Raw genomic sequence first — 8,105 nt, forward strand, 5'->3', positions numbered from 1 at the left:
TGCATGGATTTCCATCCTCATGGTTTGTGCCTGACCAGGGCATCTCCCTGATCAAGGACTCCTAAAGGCAGCTGAAAGAAATGTATATGAGTGTGTTTATGGAAATCAACGTGTACAAGAATTGAGGAGGTGTCACTCCTATGGAGAATCTTCCAAATAGGAACAGAAGTGCTGAGGTGTTCAACCTTCCCAGTTTTCTGACAGAGGGACAGCCCCAACCTCTTCTGTTGCTGGGATCTTCCTACCCTGCCTCTGAAATTCGACGTTCTGTTAAATCTCACCCAGAACTTTAGAAGTGTTGTACAGAACCAAAACAAAAAAAAAAAAAAGAGTTAAAAATGAAAAAGTGATGGAAGTTGATTTTTGGATGGGAAAAATTAGTTTAAAACTTGCTTGATCCTGAGTTTAACCCTTTTCTTTGGAGCATTCCCCTCATTCTAATTGCAATAATCACCAGGTAGTGATATTGATTTGACAATATCTCAATTTTTTTGACTCAGACAGTAAAGCTTAAATGATGCAATTAAGTGTCTATTGTGTTATTGCTTCAGCCTGGTACAAATACCAGACAACCATTATATTTCAAATTAGGTGCATTACATTTTTTCTAACAAAAAAGGATCAAAAATTCCTTCTATCCATGAGTCATCATTGTCACCAATTGTCCTTTGCTTTATTATTCTCCCATGTTTTAATGGCATTACGTAACTCTCTTCATCAAGTTTTTGGGACATTTATGTCTATTTCAGACATTTTTGTGCCACAATATTATTTTCTCTTTCTTATTTTTCACCTCTATCTCCACCTGAGTGTTTGTGGCCAGTTCATTTTTGATGATCCTGAGATGTTTCCTTGTGGGTGAATAATAATTATTTCTGTCAATATTATCACAGCGGTTCTGGCATTTATTTTTATTTTATCATTGGGATCACTTCCCATTCCTTTGGGATCTGTTCCACCAGCTTCAATTCTTCCAAACCACACAGAAAAATGTTTCATTTAAAAAGGTGCTTAATTTATAGTAACTTAGATCCAACAGCCTGTAACAGTACCCCTCCATCACTCCTTTCATTGGCTTTCACATTTCCTTTCCAATAAATCTGGATGTTATGGGAAGTTTTATATTGCTATGGTAATGACTTCATTCTCTTTAATTTATTGATTAATTTTTGTGTTAATTTGGGTTAATTATATGTGTATTATCAACTGCAGTGAAATCCTTTATGCAGCTCTAGTAAACTTTCTAGGCAGCACAAGGTCACTGTAGTAGTCCAGTGTTCCTTCCTTGGAGCACAGTTTTCCTGGAGTGAGTGCTGCTTTGGGAATTCTGTGGCATTCATAAATGATTCCTTCCTTAGCCATATTTCCTTAAAAATGCAGTTCAATATTAGCTGTAAGTATAAATGTTTTCCAAGGCTCAGCAGAGCTCCTGCTGTTGAGTTGGGAATTTAAGGGGTATTTTGTGGGGGGTTTCTTACTGCTCACGGTGAAATTCATTACCAACACAGCTTTAGCATAATCCATAATTTTCCTGTCTGCCCAGGGATGGTGCAGGCACTCCTGTCTCCAAGCTTGGCTCCTGAACTCTTACCATCAAAGTTATCCTGCTCTTAGGAAAAAACGTTATCAGTGCTCCATGGCCACTCCTGCGTCCTGTGGAAACACCAATTTTAGGCTGGAAAAATGCTGGGATTGAGGTTTTTCCCTTGGTTTGGCTGGTTCCCTGCTCCTGCATTTCCATTTTCTCCCCTCCCTTTTCCTGGAGTCTCTTCTGCTGATCTTGGGGACACCTCAGTGTCCATTTCTCTGCTGATCAAGACTGTTCAGTCCCCCCTGTGCGCCTTGGGGTCGGTCAAGCTGTAAAATCATTTTTCTGCAGGCTGGACAGGGAGCTTTGCTCTCAAAGCTGCCTCGTAAGAGCAGAGAATTGCCTGGTTCACGTAGATTTCTACCCCAGACTGATTCCCAAGGTATTTTCCTCTATATTTCATGATATTAAGTAATGACAAGAGCTTGAGTCAAGAATTTCACTGTGGTGTTTAAAGGAGAGGAGTTTGGATGAGAGAGCAGCTGAGAGTGGAAATAAACGGGCACAAATGCTGGGAGTTTTGTCGTGTGGAGAGGGTAAACACCTCCTAAGGACGAGGTAAATAAATTATCACAAGGTAAATATTAATGGGATAGAACAATGCCAAAATTTCTGGTGACAGAGATATTAACCTCACATGAGCTTCAAGACATAAAATCTTCTGGTTAGTGAGTGATGGTGTTAACACCTCAGGGTGTAGAGGGAAGGGATCTCTGTGTCTTCCTTAACGTGGAAAACTTGCTGATTTTGGAGCTGCTTTTAAGAATTTTCAGCTTCTGTACCTTGATGGGGTTTTTGTGTTTGTTGTGACAAAGTCAGCCCAGCAAAGCCTCCACACCTCCACATGGACCTTTGCATTGCTTGATGCTTCTGCTCTGAACTCACCCGGGCTCAGAGCCTGCAGAGGACCATCCAGTGGGCTGAAGAACAGGATCCCATTTTGTGATCTGGACATGTGCAAGAGAGGAAAGGAGCAGCAGCCTCCTGCTGAGCACAGCAGATCTTCAGAGAGGGGAAAACAACTGAGAGCCAGTCAATGCACCCAGATTTACACTGGGGGGGCGGGGTGAGGGTTCTCTGGGGTGGGTGTAGGTGCAGCTCCCTCTGCACTGGTGTCTGCAGAAGGTGTGAGGAACAACACCCACACACCAACACTCACAGCCCTGCTGGCCCCCGAGGCTTTGTTCAAAGTCTGGCGCTGTCTGATGCTTTCGTTCCCACTCCCACTTAAAATACCATTAAAAACCCCCAAACAAACAAATCATCCAGCTGCTCTGTTTGGAGAGAAAGCCTTGGAACTGGTATGATCAGAATTGGCAAGGATTTGTGTAAGACAGAGGCATCTAATGGCATGGTTTAACATTTTTTCATGAGGGACTGGAATCCTTCATCCTGGGTGCAGGTTTAGAGGTCACTAGAAGTTGAAATTCCGTGGAGGTGACAGTGACAATGAAGGTTATGTGTCTGTGAGCTTTGAGTGTCCCACACCTTGGATGGTGTCAGGATGAGCTGCTGGATTCTGCCTCAGGAGGTCCCTTGCCCAGACCAGCCCTCCTGGGCAGCGCTCCCTGAATTACCACACAAAAACAGGTGTAAGGAAATCACTTTCTTGGCACTGATGTTGTTCACATCTCTCAGTTGTTATTACAAATATCTGAATATTAAACATGCTCCTGAAGCTCCTAAGCCTTTAATCCTTTTGTTTTCCTACAATAGCCATCTATTATTTTTCACTGGTATGAAATGCAAAGCTGAATAACATCCAGCAGTATCATGTCTAAATAAGCAAAAAGCTGGCGAGGAATCAAGAGATAATAAAGGTGGCTTTGCTTTGTTTCCTGCTCAGGAGCAGCAAGGAACACAGGAATTGGCTGGAGGACCATCTGCAGCAAGGACAGGGAAAGTCATGGGAGCAGCAGAAAAGCTCTGACAAAAAAACTGCAAAGGGTCAAAGCCCTGATTTCATTAAGCAGCTCCTTTCAGAATTATCTTTTCCTCTCTGCAAAATCTGTCATTGCAGCTTTTGTTCAAGAAAAACAGGAGAAAACTCAATGGAATAGGTTAGGAATGGTGGATAATGAAGTTAGGACTTAATAAGGTGCATTTTGAGTGTTATTTATTAACTGGAGTTTTTTATTCCCTTTAGGGTGTTGTCATTATTGCAGATCAGTAATTTCACCTTAAAATGCTTTCTTTTAATTATTATTATTACTGTAATTATCAACCTAGCTATTAACCTTCATTTAAAAATAATAACTAAAGTTTCTGCTCTTCCTGGTTGTAAAAATATGCATATTTACAAGCCAAGAAATTAAGAGTCCCCAATTTATTGTGGTGGGTTTTTTTTCTTAACTAGCATTACAAAACCCATCAAAGGCTATTTTGGAACTGCCTGATGCATGTATGACTCAAGGAGTATGACTTTGGAGCTGGCAGGCTCCTGGGCTTCCTGGTGGTCTGTGCATATGTGTCTCCAAACTGGCACGAAGAGGTGGTTGTGTCAATATTTATTTTTTATTAGTGAGCCTTTGGGCAGCCTAAGTACAGAGGGGTGATTTAGGTTCTTAAATCCAAGACTCTCATTTGCCCATATTTGAATTATTGAAGAGTATCTGCTTTAGTTAAGCACATCACACGTGAATTTATCCATTTCTAGAAGGCACAAAATTAATGACGTGCCTTGGGAGGTTTAAGAGTTCTCCCTGTTTTTAAGGAATCAAAGGAGAAGGAAGGACAGTCTTTTTAAAGGGATTTAAAACCTGATACAAGCTCTTTTAACCAGTTCTTCAGCTTTTCACCAATTAGGTTTCATAGGAAGCAATACCCACTTTTTTATTCAAAACTTTATTCAAATTTAACTTGAATATTAACCTTGATATGTCCCCGTTCAGAAAATGTCTCTGATGTTTCTAGGTCTGCTAGCAGGAGTGAAAATTCCTTTCTTCTGGTACATTCCAGGTAGGAAGGGACATGGAAAAAAAAATCACAAAAAGCTGAAGAAGTTGAGAGAAGAAGGATTTGAGAGTAAAACCTGAGGATCATTCCCAGCAAAAGGACCCCAAAACCAGCACCCACAGAGGGCTTGGTCTGAAAAATCAGTGCATTGTGAATTCAGGTATTTGAGGAGGAAGGATAATTGCTAATGAATTAAATTTCTTTCTGCTTGTTTGGGGTTTTTTTTTAGCTTTGCTGCGGTTGGTGTTTTCTTCCAACTGCAAATGAAGAATTCCTTTCTCTCCGTTCTGCCCAAAGCAGAGCTGGGACGATGCAGCTGAGAGTCACTTTCAACTTGGTGCATTATCAGGAGCCAGCAATTAGCTGGAAGCAAACATTAATTGTCCTTTTCCCCTTCATTTCCAGGCAGTGAACTCTGTCCTGGAGTGAGCATTGTCAGCTGCAAATGCCAGGTTCAAATCTCTTGCTTGTAGGACACTTTCCATTTTGGAATATCCCTGATGTTCTCCCAGTACACCTTACAAAAATCAAAAAGGAGCTGATAGATTTTGATCAATTAATAATGTCAGGCACATTTTGATATTTCCACATATTTATGCATGAGTGGCCAAAGGAAAAATATTCTTTTTTTTTAGTGCAATCTTGTAATTTCTTTGTCAGCTGAGAAGGTAGATAATAAATATTGGCAATACATAAGACTTGGCTCTGCTAAGAGCTACCCTTGCTATCTTGAGCAGCAGCAGTTATTAATTTTCAGACATAATCGAGTGATTTATATTCATGATTATGGTTCAAACCATCCTGACACTTGTTCCTTCTACATCAGACACCTTCTCGCTTCGTGCTTTCTGTGTTCAGCAGCGATTAAAATAAGAATGAGAGGGTTTGGGGTTTTTTGGGAGTATTGTTACAATGTTTCTCCTCTGATTTCAGGTCTTACCCACTGAGTCATCACCTGAGCAGTGTGTTCTGCACTGACTTGCAGTAATTACTGTATTTTAGAGATTCCCAGCAAGTCATTTCCTCATTTGCATTGAGAACCGCAAAATTTATTCCTCTTTCTATACCCCATAGATCCACTGGAATTCTTATATTTGTGATCATTCTCATGATCGCTGGTATCTAATTATCACTGGTGTCTAATTTGACCTCATAAAAATTCATAAATAACACATAAAAATTCGATTTTAATTTTCATTACCTCTGCCGTACTTTGTTGGATCAAAAGTGGTATTGGAACGAGGATAAAGATCATTGTTTAGCCGTAAAGAAACATATTTACTTTCAAAATATAGTTTCTGTGCAATGTTTATTTGCATTTCTTTCAGAAGAACTGCACATACTTTGAAAATGAACTTCAAATATGTTCTGCTTTCCCACTGCAATGAAATGACTCAGCTGAATTATTTCTCTGTTTGGTAAACAAAATCAAAATATTTTGGTTGTCAATTACTATAAAATGAAAACTGCTTTTGTCTGAGACGGAGCTCACAGCATCTGATCTTGAATTGTGATGTGCTTTGGGAAAATGACACAGCATGGGATGAATCCAAATTCATTCTCTCCAGAGTCTCATTGGGGGAAAATCTGTTTTCAATGCATTGGTGAGGCTTCACAGCTCCTTGTCTTGCTCAGTTGAATGTCTGGAGGAGACTCCAGACCTCTGAAAACAGCTCAGCCTTTTTCCTTGCTTGGATGTGACCAGTGCTGCCCTGGAGAGCTCCCAGTTGGGAGAATTGGGATTGCAGGGTGGGTTCAGCCATGCAAACGTGGAATGTGGGAAGTAGGGGAGTGTGTTCCCACTGGATCTGTGCCAGATGTCCTTCCATAATAGTAATTATGTTCCTGGCTGGACTGGTAACTGCAAACAGATTCTTACAGGAACGAAGGACTGAAATTTAACTGTAACTTATATTAAATATTTGATACTAAAACAGTGAAAAAACACATCTTGTGAAACTGTAGAAAAAGTATAAGGTATTTCTATTTCCTAGCGTGGTCCCTTAGCTGAAACCCCAAATATTATCCCAGCTGACTGAATTAATACAACCAGGGAGCTCACTCTGCCCAGCTCAGGAGCTTTGCAAGTTGTGTGTGATTTAATTAAAAATGGACCTGTTCAAAGCAAAGAGATAAATGTCTCTTCTTAAATGACCACGTTTTTAAGAGTACCTAATTTCCTAGATTGCTTTCCTGTGCCATTCTCTCCAGCCTAGCCTGTACCCCTGGGCTTCTAGCAATTCTTCTTCCCAGCTTTTTGTCAGAAAGGAATCAGCTCAGAATTCCTGGGAACCAAAGCAGGAGCCAGCAGAGACCACGCTGCTCCAGCTCTTCTTTTAATGGAGTTCTCATTGTTTTTACGGCCTCTCAGTGTCCCTGACTGAGGAGCCTTCCCCGTCCCTCCTCCTTGGAGTTCAATATTACACCTTGCCCTGAAAGCCCCATGCTCGATCTCCTTTGTGGAGTAATGAAAACGCACTCAGCTGGGAAACCTGCTGGGAAACCCTCCCTGGAGACCTTTGTGTTCCCTGCTTTTGTGCTCTGGAGTGGCAGGGAAAGCGTTCCCTGGGTGATGGATGACACAGGTTTGTGGCACCACCAATTCAGAGAAGCACTTAAGCAAATGGTTTTATTGATGGCAGGGAGATTGCTAAATGGGACCCACGGAATATGCTGTGCTGGGCCCAGAGCTTTCCTGGAACACTTACGTGAAATAAATAAGCTTTGGAAAACAAATATCCATCAAACAACCCCCTCAGGCTTCCCTAACCATTACCAGCCTCATAATCCACACTAAACCATTATTTTTGTCTCAATAGACACTTACAAAGCAGAGTATTCAGCAATTTTTAGCAATGTTTCTAGAGTTTACTTGGACATGGGGGGTGTTCCCATGGAAAGGAGGGCTGAGATTGGTTTGGAAACTCTGCCTGGTGTTTCCCTGAGTCTCTGGGAGTGGTGGCATTGATCTGAGGGGATGGATGGATGGAAGGAAGGAAGGATGCAGGAGACCCCCAGTGCTCTGGATGTGCATTGATTTTCTTTCCTTCAAGTGCTGACTGAGGAAAAGGGGCCCATCCTATCTGTGCTTCATCAGGAAATATTCCAAATTTCTCATTCCTGGGCTCCACAGGCAGAGCTGAGGGAAGGAGAAATTGGGATAAATTCATGAGCAGTACAAAAAATACAAGTGGCCCTTCTCAGCCATTTCATTATTATTGAAAAATTACTTGTAAATGCTTCAATAATATGAATTGAAAGCTTGCTTTTGGAAAATAGGGATTTAATGTTAAAATCCCACCTATCATTTGTGAGAAAAAGACAAAACCCAGTTAAGTGTGAAGGATTCATATTAAGGTTATGATTGAAGCCTCTTTGCTATAAAATTTTAACATTTCTGTGTTAATCTTTCATCTTTTTCATCTGCTTTTGACATTTATTAGTAGTATCCCATGAAATCTGTTTATATTGATTTAAGATTCATATTTTATCATTAATTCCAATAAAAATTTTAATGGTCATAAAATTGATTCTCCCCTGCAATGAGTTCAGCAGCTCTTTC

This window comes from Corvus brachyrhynchos, unplaced genomic scaffold, assembly GCF_000691975.1.
Source record: "Corvus brachyrhynchos isolate BGI_N302 unplaced genomic scaffold, ASM69197v1 scaffold544, whole genome shotgun sequence".
Classification (NCBI taxonomy): domain Eukaryota; kingdom Metazoa; phylum Chordata; class Aves; order Passeriformes; family Corvidae; genus Corvus; species Corvus brachyrhynchos.